Below are 18,201 nucleotides of genomic sequence, written 5' to 3' on the forward strand. Positions count from 1 at the left end.
CTTGAAGTCCCACCCCACCCCCTCTGTGTGTGTGTGTGTCTGTGTGTCTGTGTTTCTGTCTCTGTCTCTCAGAGACAGGGTCTCTCAGCATAGCCCTGGCTGTGCTGGAGTTCATTATGTAGACCAGGCTGGCCTTGAACTTACAGAGAGTCTCCTGCCTCTGCCTTTCCAGCGGTGCAATTAAAGGTGTGTGTCCCCCCCCCCCCACAGACACACTAGGCTTTTGTTTATTTGTTTGTTTTGTTAAGGTTTCTCTAGGTAGCCTTGGCTATCCTGGAACTCACTCTGTAGACTAGAGGCTGGCCTCTAACTCGAGAGCTTTTGATTAAGTAGTTGATCCAGTTTTTAAGTCCTTGCTTTTGGACAGTTAACCGGTAAACAGATGCTGATGGGATGGCTCAGCGGTTATAGAACATCTATCTACTTATTCAGAGAACCAGTGTTCAAGTCCCAGCAAAGACATGGAGGCTCGCGATAAATGAATCTGATGCCCTCTTCTGGCATGCATGAGTACCTGCAGAGCACTCTTACATTTAAAAAAAAAAAAGCCATCTAAATAGAATTAGCAATCAGTTAATCAGTAAAGGGCAATTTCACTTATACAATTTTACTATTGCTTAGTTGTAGAGAGCCGTGGAAAGCAGAGACATCTCTGGCAATCCGATGCTCTCACAAGTTCTGTAATTTACTGTCTTTGTGTGAGGGGAAAGCGCGCGAAGTCACAAGCCCATCCCGGGGCATATAGGATTTTATGGGCAATTAACCAACCAGATATGTACACATCACTCCAGGGGGTATTTAACCAGGACCTTCTCGGGGCTCGAGGCCTTTTCTCCCAGCCGGGGTTTCCACCAGCCGGCCTTTTTCCAGCGGGTCTTTCCTCTATAACATCGTAATAAAGATCTGCTGAAGAACTTTGGTGTCTGTGTGATCTCGCTGGCGAGTACAGGCCACCGACACTTAGTGAGGTAAGCTGTGGAGTGTCTAACACTTGAGCTGTTTTATTTGTTATTTAGGGAAAAAGGGCCAGAGATCCATTAAGTTCTACTTTCAGAATAAGCTGGGGCTAAAGAGCACAGTTGTTAAGAGTGCTTGTTGCTCTTGCAGAGGACCAGAATTTAGTTCAGTGCCCAGCACTTACACCCATGGTTCCAGAGGATCCAACACCTTCTGTCCTCTGTGGGAACTTGCAGGTATATGCAGATAGCAGACAGACACAAATAAATAGTAAAAATAAATACTAAAAAGAATTATGAAGCAGAGCAGAAATTCTCATACACTAAAAACTGGTGAATTGAAGAATTATGGACAGAGCTGGGTGTGGTGGCACAGGTCTCAGCACTCACGAGGCAGAGGCATGCAGAGCGCTGTGAGTTTGAGGTCTGCCTGGTCCTCTGCTGCAACCAGCACAGCTTTGTGAGCTAAGAAATGACAGGCCCACATACAGAGGAGCTGGGATCAGATGGACAGGGTGCTGGTGGAGACGGGCCAGTAGCCCGGAAGCTCAGCCCGTTTATTATACACGGTTGGAGGAGGACTAGACCACATTAGGTTCTGAGAAGAAGCCACACACGGTGGCGCACACACTAATCTCAGGATGTGGAGGCAGGAAAACGATGGGTTTGAGGTTGCTTGGATTCTAGAGTGAAATGGTCTTTTTTTTTTTTTTTTTTAAAGGGTTGAGGGTGGGAAGGGTATGTCTTAGTTAGGGTTTTCATTGTCGTGTGTTGTGAAGAGATACCATGACCACAGCAATTCATATAAAAGAAAACATTTAATTGGGGCTGGCTTACAGTTTCAGAAGTTTAGTCCATAGTACTCATGGCAGGAAGCATGGCAGCACGCAGGCAGACATGGTGCTGGAGAAGGAGCTGAGACTTCTACATCTTGATCCACAGGCATCAGGAGACCGTGTATCACACTGGGCAGAGGTTGACCATATATAAGACCTCAAAGCCCACCTCCAGGGTGACACACTTCCTCCCACAAGTCCAACCTACTCCAATGAGACCACCCATCCTAATAGGGCCACTCCCTATGGGCCAAACATTCAAACACAAGTCTATGGGGGCCGTACCCATTCAAACCACCACAGGGTTCTTGTTTGTTAAGTACAAAGTTCTGGGTTTTATCCTCAGCATAGCAAGAAAGAGAAACTACTTTCTACTTTAGAAATTAGAATGTGCAGGTGGCTGTGTCTGTGATCTAGGTGGCTACTGATTCCGTGATCATTAGAAAGTCGTTTGATTACTCATGGGAGTTTGAATCTTCAGTGTCTCTCAAAGACTCTATGTTTAAGTGTCTTAGTGTCAGGCAGGCATGGCGATATGAGTCCCAGGACAGCCAGAGGTACATAGAGAAACCCTGCCTGAAACAGTCTTACTCTTAGTCTCTAGCTTTGGGTTATGGGAGAGGTAAATGGAGATGAAGTCTTACGGCCATTGAAGATCCACCCCTTGGTAGGAATTCTGGGATCTTAGCCCCATTCTCTTCCTCTCTGTTTTGCTTTCATATCATGGAATAAAGTTTTGTTCTGATACACCTTCCCACTGAGACGTGCCTCTTCCTGCTATGAAAAAAACTGGAAGCAACAGGTCTACCTGATCATGAACAAGCTATTTTCTCTCAGAAACTAATTTACATTCCTTCAACAAAACCCTTAAAATTAATGGATACTTTAAGAGAACTAATTGTATACTAATAACTAAGCCTTCATTCAAATTGTAATTAATTGTTTCGCACATGCTCGTTAATTCTTCGCTCCATCCATAGCTGACAGAAGCTCTCATTTCTCTCTGGGGATCCCTAGGGCAGACTTCATATTCACTCACTACCACATAATGACAACGTCTCTCTTCTCTCCTTCCTGCAGCCCATTTAACCTATTGTAAAGTTATCCGAACACTTGAGAACTTCATTGTACTAACATAGTAGCTGCTGGAAGCCAGAGACACTTTTCTCTCCACGGTCACCTTCGGGCTGTATTGAAGCTAGTGTTCTTAAGGGAAAAGAGGGTGACTGGAGAGTGTTCGTGTTATAGATATATACTGACACCTACTGGGCCCCTAGGATTTTTATCCAATATCAGATAAAATGTGAACTTTTCTTTCTACACAGCAGAGTCACATACCAGGAAGTACCAAAAATCAAAACGTAACACACACCTCAGAACAAGTCAACTGCCAATCCAAACAGACTCATAGATTGCCTTTAGCTGCCATGTGTCGCCTAACAGGGAAAGGGACACTGCTCGACACTGCTCAGCAGAAAGAGCATCCCTAGACGCTCATTTCATGAAATCAAACCAGAAATCCACATGTACTCCACTGATGGGATCGAAGGAATCCACAGTACACAGATAGAGATAGAAAGTTATCGTCCAATAACAGCTCTTAGTGTTCAAAACCCAGAGAGGGCTTGGGGAAGGGGTGGTACACACCTTTGATCCCAGCACTCAGGAGGCAGGAGGATCTCTGAGTTCGAGGCCAGCCTGGTCTACAGAGTGAGTTCCAGGATGGCCAGGGCTCCATAGAGAAACCTCGTCTCAAAAAAAATTAATAAAAATAAACCCAAAGAGCTAAAGATAAAGGAAGGAGTTTGGTGGGGCTGTTTCTGCACAGGGTGCCAGAAGGTGTGGGATTCTATTGACTATCATCTGTCTCAGATGGAGAATTCGTATAGAACAGCACTCCCTCCCATTGAAGGATAACATAAAAGCAATATTATAGCCAATTTTATGTACCAGCCAGTCTAGGTCATTGTGTAAAGATTTTTGGTCCAACATGATGCTAGATGTTTTGGCAAAAGGCATATTTAATTAAATTACTTACTTACTTTTTTTTTTTTTAGATAGAATCCCTCTGCATAGTCCTGGCTGTCCTGAACTCATATGTAGATCAGGCAAAAGTGTATTTTAAATGAAATTAACTTTTACATTAGTAAATGCTAAGTGAAGCAAAATGTGAATGGACTTTATTCAATCAATTGAAGGTCTTAATAAAAACAGGTTGATCTTCCTAAAGAGAGAGTCATAATTATAATACTACATTACTTGTCCTAGAAGACAGACTTAAAAACCAAAATTCTTCTGGAACTCATTTGCTGGGATTCACACCTCGAACTTTTGACTTGCCATAATGAAGTGGGCCAATATCTTAAAATAAATAAATATTGATTGATCAACATGTAGCTAGGTAGAAGTCTGTTCCATCCTTCTGAAAACGCTGAAGACCAGAACATGCTACACTAATTCTCTCCTGTTATCTATCCACAGGAGACAGAGGAGGCACAAGCACCAGGGTCAATGAGTGAGGGGTTTCTCCTTTCAGGTAAGATGCTTGGCGCAGAGCTCCTCTGGAAGTCGCTCTGGCCAGGACCCTCCAACCCTGGCTGACCAGCTCACCAGAGAAGTAATCACAATTGTACAAACTATCTTGGAGACATAGCTGATGACCAGACAGAGAGATGTCCTTCTTACTTGATGTCCTCATCTCCCACTTCACGGAAGAACAACCACGCCATTCCTGGTGTATTTCTATAATTTCTGTAGTTTGCTGCACTATCAGGAGTATGAAGATTTTTTAATTTAATAAAATAAATTGGAATCTAAACTGGTTCCACACTTACAGAAAGTTATTTTATAAGGTTGGTTGCTTAGACGCTCATATACTATAATCTGGCATAGCATTTGTAAAGCTAGGGCTCAGACTCTTAGAAATTCTTGTACAACTGGCAAAGAGTATTTGTAGGAGAATGTCTGCAGTAGCACCTTGTGTGAGCAAGAGAAGCACAGAAATGGCTTAATTTTAAAAACACCACGTATAGGGATAAATAATGGTACAACGAAGGAAGAAACACAGAGTCACTAGACTTTTAAAGAAGGATTTGCCTATGTGAGCATAAATGCTACAGGAGGCAGAGGCCGGTAGATTCTCCTAACAACGGTGATGAGATCTTGACATAGGTGCTGGGATTGGTTCCTCTGCAGTAGCAACACACATCCCTATCCCCTCAGCCATAGCTCAAATCTTGCAGTAACTCTCCAGGGATCAGGAGGGGTTTAAAAGGGGGAAAACTTACTGATTCAGTGAGTTCTATTGGGGATCCCCGGGTGTTAGCTTGACCTAGGCCCCACTGCGCAGAACCCGGTGGCAGAGCTGTCACAGGGCAGGGGATCAACCTAGGGTTTAGGAATATTAAGCAAGCATGATAATGATGGACTCTGCCTTTCCGGATAGCATTATGGAATGGAGCAGTTACTAAAGCCAGCGTGTCTTGTGGATAATGTAGTACGTACTATCAACCTCTCTTTACAGTTGACAAATAAAACAATATTAGTACAGAAAGGTTTCTCTTGTCCCCCTGCTCTGGATTACAGCTGGCTTCTCAAATTCCCTTAGAACGTTTTTTTTTTTTTTCTTAATTAGGATAAGAAGGTGTCGTCGTGGAGAAAACAGCCTTTGACATACAATAAAAGCTACAGACGTCCCTGGGTGGGCTTGAACCACCAACCTCTCGGTTAACAGCCGAACGCGCTAACCGATTGCGCCACAGAGACACAAGCATGTGAGTGACTACATTCTCGTGAAGAGTGAATTGTTCGGCTAGCCAGTATTACAGCCGTTGCAAAACTCCTGGGCTAGTTCCAGTGCCTTAAAATTTGGCGGATTTAGCGGCGAATACAATCGTTCTTGTCCTTTGATGCCTGTACTTTGAGTCCATCCTACTGAAACCTGAGCAGCTGAGCTGCCTTCTCCTTAGCGCTCCCAGGCTCAACCCCCGCCTCGTCCTGTGACAAGTCCGCCGCCGGGCTCTGCGCAGGTAGGACCTAAGTCAACCTAATACCCAGGGAGCTCCAATAGAACTCATTGAATCAGTACTTTTTTTTTTTTTTTACACATTTTTTTTTTGTCGAGATTATCATGGTTTCATCATTTTCCTCTCCAAACTTTCCCATACACCCCCTTCTTACTCTTTTTCTAATTTGTGAATTTGTTTTTGCAAAAAAAAATTGTTAAAGACACATATACATGTGTATTGCATATGTATATATATGTCTAAATACATAAGTACAACCTGCTCATTTCTGTATAATGTTACTCGTATGCATGTTTTCAGGGCTGACATTTGGCATTGGATAATCTATGGGCATACTCTCCTCTGGGAAAGGACCCCTGGGCCCAGCATTCCTTAGTTGCCTGTAGTTCCTTGTGTAGGGTTGAAGTTTCGTGAGCTCTCCTGTCCGCTTTGGCATGTGTATTGTACTTGCTCAGCTCATGTTTGTGCAGTCATATTGGTGAGACTTTACAGTTCTAGCTTCTGCCATTTCTAGGTGACACAATCTCACGGCAAGCTCCCTGATTCTCTGGCTCTTACAAGCTTTTAGACCCCTCTTCCACACCATTCCCTGAGCCTTAGGTGTGAGGTCCCACCTCCATGTCACACCTTCAGGCCCATTACTGCGGTTGACGATGGTATTAGTACTATGAAACCATCATAATTCTTTTGCCTTCCCGTTTGGTGAGAGAAGAAGCTACAGGGCTCCAACCTATGACACGACCACAGGAAGTAGTAATAAGGGCCTGCAATTCTGGCCCTTTACATTGTTCCCCATGTGTCTGCTCACTCTGAGACAACCTGAGTGTGACAATGAGCTGGAATGAGAGGAGCATTAGTAATCGTCCCTCAAAGCCCTTCCACTGCTAAAACGAAGGTTCTCCTTCCCTTCATTCTTTGTTGCATTATGAGTAATAAGTAACCATTCTTTAGATACGACTTTCAAACATTGAACTCATGCCCAGTACACACAGCAGGCTCTTCCACTCCTAGTTCATAAGATGAATCCAGATTTAAACCCTGTTCATTGGGGAACAAAAATCTGCTGCTGTCGTGGGGTCCTGGGGTCAATTAGAGTCATTAGTATCAACTGAAATAGTGGGATCCGGCCCCCTCCCCAATTTAAGGGCGGGAGAGTTAGGAATATAAGCCCAGTAAGAAAATTCTTCGTCTTACTTGAGCAGTGGTGATTGCTAACATGGCGAAGAACACGGTTGCAGGTATTTTATTTTGCCCCAGATAATACACCATCTTCCCTCCTTCATTTGCTGATGAAGGCTGCACTCCAGGTGGGAAAAGCACAAGTCACTGTGTAGGACAGCGGCTCTCAACCTGAGAGCTATGACTCCTCAGGGCCACATGTCAGACACTTACATTACGATTCATAACAGGAGCAAAATTCCAGTTAGGAAGTGGCAACAACATAATTTTTGGTTGGAAGCCACCACAACATGAAGAACTGTATTAAAGAGTCAGGAAGGCTGAGAACCACTAAGGTAATGGTTTTGCAGTTGTTTGGCTGTCTGACCCCAAGTCAGATGAGCTATTTGTTCAGTAGGCAGGTCAGGGTCAACCCTGGTTGCTTGCTTGCCTCTCAGTTTCTGAAGTCTTTCCAGAAACCAATAATCAACCGTCTCTGTAGAAATATAAGCACACCCTTTCCCCCGGTTTATAACATTCTTTTTTCCATTGCAAAGAGTCTTTCTCTTTCTATCAACTAGGCTGTAGTATTTTACCCTTAATACTTTCTTCAATAATAGATTGCCAATGAATTTCAGCTGGTGCAAACTCATTGTCTTTACAATTTAAAATTTTAAAGTAAATAATGACTCTAATACGATGCTTCTAGGCTTAAGGGCTGTCTTTCCTCCTTTTTGTTCAATTAACATTTCCTTTAACGTTTTGTTAGATCTTCAACGATGGCCTGTCCTTGAGAATCCTCAAGTAATATGTTTAATATTTCGATATTGTAAATCTCTTTTTCTCTCCTTCCTTCCTTCCTTCCTTCCTTCCTTCCTTCCTTCCTTCCTTTTTTTCTTTCTCTTTTGAGAGGGTTTCTCTGTGCAGCCCTGGCTGTCTTGGAACTCACTCTGTAGACCAGGCTGGCCTTGACTCAGAGATCCTTCTGCCTCTGCCTCCTGAGTGCTGGGATTAAAGATGTATTCTATCACCACTCAGCTTTTAGTAGTGTGTGTGTGTGTGTGTGTGTGTGTGTGTGTCATAGAAACTGGAATATTACCCATTTTAATTTGAGGAGGAATACTCATCTCTTACCCTTCTTTTAAATGTAATATAACTGATAAAACCTTTTCATTACTTAATGCAGTGGCCCAGAATGATATACATATTGCAACTTACAAATACTTTAATAAGCACTGCATTTGTTAGCCATATCTCCTTCTATATATTACCTCTGGGATTGTTGCCAGAAGACACACACAGCCTATGAAAAGTTTCCTAATCTGAAGTTATTAGATTTGGGCACTTTTTTTGCACTAAAGGAAATTTTATTTTTAAGGCTCTCCAGTTAGCACATGTACCTGCATGGAAATTTAATAGCCTTGGGTAAAAATGTACATGGATATAATCTATATGTATTCATTAAAGAATCTATGAGTTGATTAGCATCGGCCACAGGGCCAGGGAGATATGTGCTCTGATATGTGTAATGAAAAGTGAATTAATGTGATGAATTAATAGCTGGCACGACTGGGACAATAAAAGAAAGAATTTTGTATCAAGGAAAACAGTGTAAATATGCCTAAGAGTCTATGCTGCATATTGTGAGTCTGTAACAATGTTTAAAGTTTGAGGAACTTCTGACAAGACCATAATAACAGCTGTTAATTTACTCTTTTAAACAGATAAGATTTGTAGCACCTTGGAAAATGTCTTTTTCATCAAAGTATCCAGCAATTCCAAATTTATTAGCACCAGTCTATAAAAGCTAGTGTTTGATCAAGAGGTTCTTGCTTAATAATAGAATTGATAGAAACATTTGTTAAGTTTTGAAACTGCATACTCTTGATGTTTGAACAAGCTATCTGTCAATTTTCATTAATTTTCTAAAGATCTTGTTGCTGCCTTCTTAGTTTCAACAGGGATGCAATGATGGGCAGAGGGTTTCATAAGACTAAGAAGTTTTAAGTTAACTTATTACAGGTTTTACATATTTTTAAACAATACCCAATAAACTTACAAATCTTGAGGCAAGTTTAAATTTTAGCCAAAGTTTTAGAGATTTAACACCAAGAAAAGGAGCTGGAGATAAGCAACAAGAATTCTTCTGGGGGCCGGGTGGTGGTGGCGCACACATTTAATCCCAGCATTTGGGAGGCAGAGGCAGGCGGATTTCTGAGTTTGAGGCCACCCTGGTCTACAGAGTGCGTTCCAGGGCAGCCAGGGGGCAGCCAGGGCTACACAGAGAAACCCTGTCTCGAAAAACAAACAAACAAAAAAAGAATTCTACTGGGAACAGTCTACTTCTGAGTTGTTTTAAAGCACATAGTGTCTTTTTCTAGGCTCTTCTGTTTTCTTCTTTCTCTTTCTGTCCTAGAGTCAAATGACCTTTTGACCCAGGACAGAGATTTAAAGACACTTTGAACAAGAATGTTTGGATTGGGAGAGGGTGGATCATAACCCAACCTCAGAGCCAGCTTTTAACAAGGTAAAACAGCAAACCCCAACATTATCCATGCCCAAAAGATGTCTGACTTCCTGCAGAACTGAGTCAAAGGACCAGAGGGAGTGATAGGAGTGGGCAGAGACCAAAGAAAGCTGAGACATAAGAGATTTTGTGGGTCTTAAACAGCGGGTTTCATTGAGTCAGTGAGAGGGACAAAGACTGAGTAAGCTCCAGGAGGAGCTGGGAGACAGAACTGCAACTAATGTGTACAGACAAACACCAGACAAGACAACTACTATATGGAGGGAGTCCTGACTGGGATTCACCTCACCTGAACAAATACAAACAGTAATAATAATCAGATAGGCAATGTTCGGCCCCGTAGGGAAGATGCCTACCTGAATATCAATAGGGCAAACCATGATTTGATCTGCAGTAATAGGAATTTTTTTTTCTAGTCATAGTACTCTAGTTTCATCTTGCCACCATGTTCTGAATTGCAAATAAGTCTGCTTTTAGAACAGTCCTCATTAAAAGCTTTCCAATCACATGGGATTAACCAGTATTCAGTGGGGGAGTTCTTGTAAAAAAAAAATTTTTTTTCTGAGACAGAGTTTCTTTGTGTATCTCTGGCTGTCCTGGAACTCACTCTGTAGACCAGGCTAGCCTCAAACTCAGAGATCCACCTGCTTCTGCTTCCCAAGTGCTGAGATCAAAGTCGTGTGTAACCACAACCTTGCAAGATTTTTTTTCTTGATGCCTCTTCCTTCTCTTCTTCATATACGATATCAAATTTAAATTACTCTGAGTTTTAGCATGCTTACTGAGTTTAGGCAGAGGTCTCAGTGCTGGTAAGTACCTGGATTTGTTTTTGTCTTTTATTTCCATAGCCCTTTTCTTCTCTGGCTTAACACCAGTCATAGCATAACTGCACAAGCTCTCAGAATCAGTCTGTAGAGGTTTTAAAGCATTGGGAATTGAAGTGCAAGTGGACCAAACAGCAATAGGAACATTTCCCCTCTTTGATGAGCTCTTTCTAGAGCTCATCATTTGCATCCATGTCTTGTAATTTAAAGTACTCCTCCCCTCTGAGTGGAACCAATAACAGTGCTTCTTAATCTGTTTAAACAATTGTGGAAAGGTTCCATGTTTTACACATACCCCATCTCCCTTAAGCAAGGCTTTCAGCAATCGTGTGTGTGTGTGTGTGTGTGTGTGTGTGTGTGTGTGTGTAGCACAACAGCGATTGGGTGCTTCTGGTTTCCAAAGAGGCAGTCTTTAGTTTTGTGGTGCCTCTTCTTTAAGACACATCATGGATTCCTGCCCTTTTAAGCTAAACTGAAAGGAAAAGTATTGTCTTGGGACCCCCAAGACTAAGTTCTCAGCACAAAGGTGATTTAATTGCCCCAGAGGGACAGGGGGCAGGGAATAAGAGACAAAGACAGGAGACAGAGGATGAAGGAGAAGGGGAAGGGAACACAGGAGAGGGGGCAGGGGTGTTTGTCCTAGAGTGGGGGACAAAGGATGTCTCTGGATAGAAAGGCGACAGACATGGCCCATAGGCAAATGGCAGTTCATAAAGGCACAAGAAGAAACCCCAGGTTAGGATGGGGTGTTTCATTGTAATTGAGTATATGAATTAGGTAAGCCAAAGAGGGCGTCTGATTGCTGGACTTCAATACTTTGATAGCTGGACCTTGGTAGTCAGCCTCAGGGAGAGGAAGTGACCAAATAAGGGGAAAGACCTTGGTGGCTAGCTTCAGGAATGTGATCTATTGACTTGTACCAAGACAGAGGGAATAGGGGAGAAGGACAAGGCCTGCCTGAGCCATGCTTACCACACTCGAGCTGGCCAAAGCCTCCTCAGAAACCATGACCGTCCAGTCCCCACTTTGGGCAGCGAACACATCATAAGGTCAAGCAACCATACGGAGGCAGCACTGGTCATACTTGCATTAAATGTTCTAGTACAGAGACAGTGAACTCAAACGCAGTCAGGAAATTTATACACAGTGCGATTAAGATTCGCTTAACACTCACAGTCCCACAGATGACATTGAAGAGAAGTAGATAGCACAAGTAGTGGGCAGTTCTGTTCTGCAGAAGCAATCTTTATAGCTCAGTGGTCGTATCCTAGGAACGGGAGGCAAGCGGGGCGTTTCCAAGATTCCGTAGAACTTGACAGGCAGGAGCTGCTGGCTTCCCGCAGCAGGCAGGGGAGAGTAACTACTGCCTTGGCTGGCGAGGGTGCTGTCCAAGGTCTGGATCAGATTGTGGCAACCGTGCCTCTGTGGTTTAGCATAAAGCCTCAGAGTTCCAGGGCAGAGCTCTGAAACCTGAGAGAGGCTGGTCCGGTATAATATCCCTGGCTTGCAATCTCTTTACATTTATGTTTGAAAATGCTGTTCCAAAATAAAGACAGAGAAACTAAAGTGGATGCCTTTCCTTTACGACCTTGACCTGGTACATGGAACTCCCTGTTTTCTAATTTAGCGGCATTGCTCAGAGGACTGGAGGCTTTTTCTTTATCTTAATATCTGAATTTTACTGTTTCGTCTTGAGGATGTTTTCCTGCGTTTGTTTGCTTTTGGTTGCTGTGATGAAGGCCATGATTCGGATCCTCTCCAGGAGGAGAGAGCTTATTTCTTTCACATTACTTTTTTTTAAATAAGAAAGCTTTTTTATCGTGTTTGTTATTTGTATATGCTTGTGTGTATTTGTTTAGGGGCAGGTGAGGGAAGGGCAGAGGTCAGTTCTCACCTTCCACCATGGAGTTCCTGGAACTGAACTCAGATCATCAACACTTGGCGGCAAGCTCCTCCACCCTACTGAGCTGCTTTGCCCATAACCTTATTTCTGTTGTCCACTTTCCACGAAACCTCCCCAAGTGCTAGGAAATATAAACAAAACTCAAATTCTGAACTTTTTTTTTCTTATTAAAAGTGTAGTTTCAAGTCAACTCTGTTGTCAGGTATTGCTAGGGACATAGACTATTTCCTTCTTAGAACTCCAAAGGGCCGGAGAGTACAGAGGCTAACGGTGGTGAGTGACTTCGTATGTCCAGGGTATACAGGGTCCTTTGCCTCCTGCACCCGCTCCCCTCCCCACCACCCCCATCCCCCGACCTGGGTTTCCAGAGCTCTGAATCTGCCCAGGACATTCTTCCTGTAGGGAATCGCAACCAGTGGCCAGCCCAAAGTCCAGCTGGAATCATGAACCTTTTAGCTTTTGGAATTTCTAACGTTCTGTAGGAAGAAAATAATCATTTTAGTGTCTAAACCAAGTATCACGCATGTGTACCATTTTAAAGTTGTATTCTTTGTTCTGGTTCGAGAACGGCAGTATTGTATGCAAATCTGATGGTATGTTTTATATCTTGCAGACACAGTGCCTTCTCTACTAGAAGCTTAAGAAAATTTGAAAAGACAGATCCTGCATTGGCCGGGAATCGAACCCGGGTCTCCCGCGTGGGAAGCGAGAATTCTACCACTGAACCACCAAAGCTCCCAAAGTGCCTAATTTTGAAGGGTAGCAGGATCTAATTTCTTTAACAAGATGTATGCTTTCCTATGATCTTATTGTTGGCTAAAAATAGCTAACGCATTCAAACTAAATGGTTTTATACAAGAATTGTACTAGAGAAAACCGTAATCGTCTGATTCTCTTGACCCTGTTCTACGCAGAAAACAGCTTTCAGGCTCTTATTCATGAGCCTCTTATTTCTGATCCCCGATCTTCAATTTTTAACTTCAAATGGTTGCCTCAGTGTTTGTCTCCGTGGTTCTGAGGTGATCGGTTTGTGGGTGACCAAGGTAAAAAAGTCTAATCAAGGAAGAAATAAGAGGAATTAAAATAAAAGGCATTGCTGGGCGGTGGTGGCTCACGCCTTTAATCCCAGCACTCGGGAGGCAGAGGCAGGTGGATTTCTGAGTTCGAGGCCAGCCTGGCCTACAGAGTGAGTTCCAGGACAGCCAGGACTACACAGAGAAACCCTGTCTTGAAAAACAAAAAACAAAAAAAAAACAAACCAAAAAAAAAAAATAATAAAGGCATTATAGGGGCAGAATCAAGACAGACACAATTGTATTTTGGTTTGAAGACTTAGTTTTTGTATGTTTCCTTAGATTAAAAACTCCAATCTCAATACTACAAATTGTGTCTAGTTTAGTTGTTTAAATTTACTATACTATTTACAGACTCTCCGCACCATCTTAAACGGCACTCCTCCAAACATCATCTCTTATATCCGCTCGCAAACTAGCTTCCCTGAATCCAGTCTTATCTACTCTGGCCCACTTGCAACATTGTATCTCAAGTACTATTTTTCAATATAAACCTGGATACACCTATAGTCAACACAAAACCTCGTCTATTGGAAACATGTGTTACTCAGCTTCAAACTCATAACAGACACCGCAGGAAAAAATGATCGGAGAAAACAGTGTTATTTTAACTCGTAGTTTAAAAGCTGTCTCAGGTTTCTCTGTGATACACACCCTGAGCAAAAGGCAATCCTATTTTTATCACAGACAAAACAACAATCTTGTATTGTTTTTTTTTCCAGCTAGTCTCACTCTGCATAGATACTGTTATTACTTAGCATAGATACAAATATTTTAACCCTCCATAGTTTTGATCTTGAATATCTTCCCAATGCCCATGTGTTAAGGACTTGATTCCCAGCCTATGGCATTATTGGTGGGCTCTTTAAGAGGTAGGACCTATTGGAAGAAAGCTAAGACACAGGTGTGTGTGTGTGCCATTGATGGGGATACTAGGACCCTGTGCTCTCTGTTTCTTTGCTCCTATGACACCAGGAGGTAGACAGGCTTCCCCCACCTGCCCACTCAGCGTAGCACACATCGCTGCTGCAGGCCTGAAGCAGCAAGACTAAGTGACTAAAGAGAAAAGCCTGAGATAAACAACTTGTTTTTTTGTTTGTTTGTTTGTTTTTCGAGACAGGGTTTCTCTGTGTAGCCCTGGCTGTCCTGGAACTCACTCTGTAGACCAGGCTGGCCTCGAATGATAAACAACTTGTAAGGAAGAAAATTTGTTTTGGCTCACAGCATTTTGTCACAGTGATGAAAAGCTCACATACACAAGAAACTTATTCATACATTTCTATATAGTTAATATGTGCTAGACAGTTTTATGTCAACTTGATACAAGCTAATGTCATCTGAGAGGAGGGATCCTCAATTTAAAAAATACCTCCGTAAAATCAGGTTGTAGGCAAGCCTGTAGAGCATTTTCTTAATTAGTGACTGATAGTAGAGGGCCTAGCCCGTTGTGGGTGGTGCCATCTCTGGGCAGGTGGTCCTGGGGTCTATTAGAAAGCAAGCTGAGGAAGCCAGTAAACAGTACCCAGTCCATGACCTCTGCATCACGCTCTGCCTCCACGTTCCTGCCCTGTTTGCGGTCCTGTCCTGACGTCCTTCTATGATGCTGTGTAAGTGTAAGTCAAATAAATCCTTTCCTCCTCAACTTGCTTTTGGCCGTGGTGTTTCATCAGAGCAATAGTAACTCTGACTGAGACTTAATAGCCATTTAGACTGACCCACATGGGTTTACTTCTATCCTGCACTTCATTTTGTACCTCTCTCTTTCTGCATGAGACCATTTTCCAGTTTTGTAAGAAGCAGTATTACATTTTTTTTCTTCGTGTTGGTCTGTTGTCTGCCAATGATGAATTGTTTCTGGTTTCCTTCCTCCCTGAAAACATCATTATTTTGCTTTCATATTGAAAGCTATATATATTTTCTCCTTCAGTCTTTACATGGGTTCTAGGGATGTAGTAGACATAGAATTGTAAGAGAGTTACTTTCAGCATACGGAAGCACTTGTACTTGATTTTTGCATTTCAGAAGTCAATAGTTCTTGCTGATTTTGGAAGGGGGTATGAATTTCTATTTACTACATTTGATGGGTTAACCTTGTAAAATATGCTGACTTATGTTTTTATTAATTTTAAGCCTATTATAACATGTGCAAATGCCTGTGTGTGTGTGCGTTTGTGTGTGTGTGTGTGTATGTGCATGTGTGTGTGTGTGTAGGGGTGAGAGGACAGACAACTTTGTGGAGTCAGTCCTCCTTCAGCCTTTAGAGAGGTTCTCGGAGTTAAATTTAAACTGTCCTTTTTGTGGCAAGCATCTCGACTTAGAGCCACCCTGTAAGTCTGACATGTACTTTCACACTGGTTAAGAACAGAGAAACACATCTTCAATGCGCCTTCAGTCTCTTGCCTCATTCTTCCCTATTTGTTCCTGTTAGGTGCTGTCTAATGTTACCTTCTGCGTCTGGGATATTTCTTTTTCTTCCACTTTACTGACTCTCAGGAGTGGTTGCTCCTTTGTTAAACATTTCCACTGAGTTGTTGATTTTGTTACTTTTATTTCATTTACTAATTTCTATGAAACCCTATAAATCTGTTTTTTATAGTTTCCAGGAATTTGTGTGTTCAGTGTTAACAAAACCCTTTTACTTTTGCTGTGTTAATCCCAAAGATTCATGAAAGATGACTGAACCCAAATCATCCTGACCAAATTAATTAAAGGAAGCAATTAATTAAAGCATGCTTTTTTATTCATGTAAACGGGCTGCCTCTCCCTAAGGCAGGGTTGGAGAGGTTAGCTTTGGACATGAGGAAGACAGGTTTTTATAGCTCAGAGGTAGGAGGTTTCCAAATGGAGGATTGGTGGGCAAACTCTGCAGGCCTACAGGAACAGAACATAAATATAACAAGTTAGTTGTAAAGACCTCTTGGAGCAAAGACATGGCTGCAAGGTGTTTGGAACATGGTAGTCATAGCAACCTTCTGAAATAAAAAAGGGAGTGCAAGATGGTTATAGTAACTTTTGAAACAAAGACAGTGGTGGTGCACACCTTTAATCCCAGCACTTGAGAGGCAGAGACAGGCAGATTTCTTTGTTTGAGGCCAGCCTGGTCTACAGAGTGACTTCCAGGACAGCCAGGGATACATAGAGAAACCCTGTCTCGAAAAAAACAAAAAAAAAAACAAAACAAAAAAAACCCCAAAACAAACAAACAAAAAAAAACCAAAAAAACAAAAACAAAACAAAACCCCAAAAACCAAAAAGACAAAGACAGTTTACTGTTTCCTGAAACAGGCAGTACAGAACTGTTTGTAGTTAAGGTTATAGGTGAGGCATAGCCTAATTCTTGAAAACAGATTTAATTATAAACGGTAAGAACCTGGTTTGTCTTTATTATAAGATGACTTTCGAGCCCAAGATGGAGGCAGCTGGTTCATCTTATTGGGACCTTAACTCTGACTATGGATTGCATCTAGCTCAAGGAAAAAGGATAAGCCTCTGGTGGGAGGACATGATTAGAGTTTCTGACTCTGAGATTCAGGTAACCTGTTTACACCTGTGTGGACATTGGAAGCTACTTTGCTGTTGAGTCCCATCAAGAGATTGTAGCTCCCATGAGACCAGAGTGCCCCCTCAACTCCCAGCAGCTCCCAATGCTGTCCCTCCCCCATTTAAAGCAAGCTGTGGTTCTTACAATGTGTCTTTTTAGCAGACTGGTCTCATGTGTGGTCCATAAGACTTTTAGAATCCTGAATGTTTAATGGACACTTAGGAAAACCTCTTTCACACCTTTGATCCTAGCACTCTAGAGGCAGAGGCAGGTGGATCTTTGGAAGTTTGAGGCCAACCTGGTCTACAAAATGATAGCCAAGGCTTGTTATATACACAGAGAAACTGACTAAAAAAGCCAAAAAGGGAAACCTCTTTCTAGGCAAAACTCCTCCAGATCCTTGTTTCTTTAGCAGTTTTAGGTGGTGTATGTTATGGCTTTTCTGAAATTTCCAATACTGCTGACACGCTGAGAATTGATTCCTAGTACCTATGTGTTTTTATCTTTGAGTATGCACTGCAGAAAATACATAAAGTGAAAGCATGGCTTTTCAGCAGGTGCTCGGCTTTCTCAGTGTAGGTTTTAGGAGCTGGATCAGCACAGGAAATTGCTGTGCTGTCACAGTAACTGGAGCTTGCACAAAGAGTGGGAAGAGTGGGAAGAGTGGGAAGAGTGGGAAGAGTGCTTACTGAATTTACTGGACTGCAGCAAACTGACAGATTAATTCTCCACCATCATATCCTCCAGATGCTGTGGGGATAGGACTGGGCCTGACACAATCCTGGGATTGTTCCCACTGTGAGGAATGTGCTAGACTATGACATATCAAGGGACCTGTGCTTGGGCACCTCAGCCATCATGGCTCCTACACCACAGGTTTAGGCATAATTTACCGTTGGGTCTGGCAACGGTCATTGTGACTGTTTTCTGCCTGTTTTATTGGGGCTCCCTATGTGGTCTGAGCTGACCTTGAACTTGCTACATAGCCCACACTCTTGACCCTTTTGGCCTTCTGTTTTAGTTTGTTGAGATAACAGGATTGTAGTGCCTTGTCCAGCCATTGTTTCCTAGTTTAATGATTTACACATTTCCTGTTCAAAATGACATTCATGAATGTGGGTGTGGATCACACTGCCATTTTATTTATTTATTTATTTTGGTTTTTCGAGACAGGGTTTCTCTGTGTAGCCCTGGCTGTCCTGGAACTCACTCTGTAGACCAGGCTGGCCTCGAACTCAGAAATCCGCCTGTGCCGGGCGGTGGTGGCGCATGCCTTTAATCCCAGCACTTGGGATTAAAGTGGCAGAGGCAGGCGGATTTCTGAGTTCGAGAGTTTGAGGCTAGCCTGGTCTACAGAG

At 42.6% G+C, this 18,201-nt stretch overlaps 2 non-coding genes across 2 annotated transcripts; both read right to left on the reverse strand.

Moving 5' to 3' along the window:
• Positions 1-5,483: 5,483 nt before the first annotated feature.
• Positions 5,484-5,557, reverse strand: Trnan-guu. Its single transcript has one exon. It is a non-coding gene; the product is annotated as a tRNA-Asn (tRNA).
• A 7,336-nt stretch (positions 5,558-12,893) lies between these two features.
• Positions 12,894-12,964, reverse strand: Trnag-ccc. The gene has a single exon. It is a non-coding gene; the product is annotated as a tRNA-Gly (tRNA).
• Between the last annotated feature and the right edge of the window lie 5,237 nt (positions 12,965-18,201).

Source organism: Grammomys surdaster, unplaced genomic scaffold (assembly GCF_004785775.1).
Source record: "Grammomys surdaster isolate TR1022 unplaced genomic scaffold, NIH_TR_1.0 125849, whole genome shotgun sequence".
In the NCBI taxonomy this organism is placed as follows: Eukaryota; Metazoa; Chordata; class Mammalia; order Rodentia; family Muridae; genus Grammomys; species Grammomys surdaster.